We start from the raw sequence: 1,529 nt of genomic DNA, 5'->3' as shown, positions 1-1,529 counted from the left end.
AGGCCACAGGACCGGTTCACATCGGCTGATGAATCAGAGCTGCCTCCGCTTCTGTCTAACACCCACCTCAGTGGCTTTTGCCAGCAAAAGCGCCCAGCTGTTATAAATAACCCCCAGCTCCTAGAAAGGCGAGTAGAGGTGGGGCTACCCCTGCCACTGCCACCCGCTCTCCCCCAGAGGCGGGCACATTTCCCACCATCCCCAGCTGGGGCATTTTTTTACACCTTGGGACATTACGGTGACTGTTTTCTTCAGTAGGTGCCAAGAAACCTTCGGGAAGGGCAGTTTTGCTTCTGGGTCATGAGCCAGACGCAACAGCCCGGGCGGAGGGGACGCCTTGGCCGCGGGCTTGGGCACGAAGCGTATGAGCCCGTTGATTCATCGCATTTCTCCTTTCATCTCTCATTTAGTCCCATGAAAACATACATCAGCTGCAGTAGCGTGACACCATATCACAGCCAACAGTCGCCCTGTGATTTCTTCAGGGCTCGGGTTGATTCACCAGATGATCTTTCTCCAGTTAGAGCTCAGTGACTGAATCCCCAACCGGTCCAGGTTTATCCTAAAAGGCAGCGAATGGGCAGGTCTCTCTGCAAGCTCCACGTTTCCCTGTTGTGACTCGTGAAGCTGCTGCCACATTTGTAAACAAAAAAGTCCAGACGCAACCCGGGATGGGGACAAAGCAGAGCTGCTCCTCCCAAGGCAACGGTTTCGCCTGGATGTGCGCAGGTCAGCATCTGATCTAGGCTAAATTTGAGCCTCGTGACTCCAGCTCAGCTCTGGTCTAACTCCAGATTCCTGGCTCAGTGCAAGCCTCAAGTGCAGCGGAGTCACTCCAGATTTAAACCAAACCCTTTTATTCTTATTGAACTCAGCAGAGCTGTCCCCCGTTTATCCCAGACCCCCATTTTATTTCCCATTCTGAGCTACAGTCAAACCAGTATCCAGGTTCCTTGACCTAGTCCCGACACCTCTAGAGAGACACTTGCAAGAAACTCTACGCCCTGCCGAGAATAGCTCGGCTGCCGTGGCGTTTTGGGTTTTTTCCTACCAAGCCCAGAAAAAATTGCATCAGCTCCTGATGGATTCAAACCTCAGGTGCCTCAGACACAAGGCGTGAGCTGAGAAGCAGGAGGATTTCACCTTCTGGGTCCTTTGCGCTGGGACCAGATTTCTCAGCCGGTCTAAGCCCCACATCCCCGGAGTGATGTAAATCTGCACCTGGCCAAGACGCCAGCCCGAAATGTGCACCTCCGGGCACATCCAGCGATGCAATAAATGCACAGAAGAGCATAAGGACTCTCCACACCCAGTGCTGAGCACCACACGAAACCAGGAGCCCCAGCCCCGTTTTTCTGCCTCAAACCTGGCCATCCATATCCAGGGAGTGGCATAAAAATACAAGAAGGGAAAATAACCCCTCAGCACCTCGGGAGGGAAATATTCATCGCAACCCAATGCTTTCTCCTCTCCCAATGTTATTGTCAAGGTCAACCTGGAAGCTGCATTTCCACCCTCCTTCAGGCAGC

This window comes from Buceros rhinoceros, unplaced genomic scaffold, assembly GCF_000710305.1.
Source record: "Buceros rhinoceros silvestris isolate BGI_N320 unplaced genomic scaffold, ASM71030v1 scaffold26248, whole genome shotgun sequence".
Lineage (NCBI taxonomy): Eukaryota > Metazoa > Chordata > Aves > Bucerotiformes > Bucerotidae > Buceros > Buceros rhinoceros.
Note: the sequence above shows the minus strand (reverse complement) of the source record.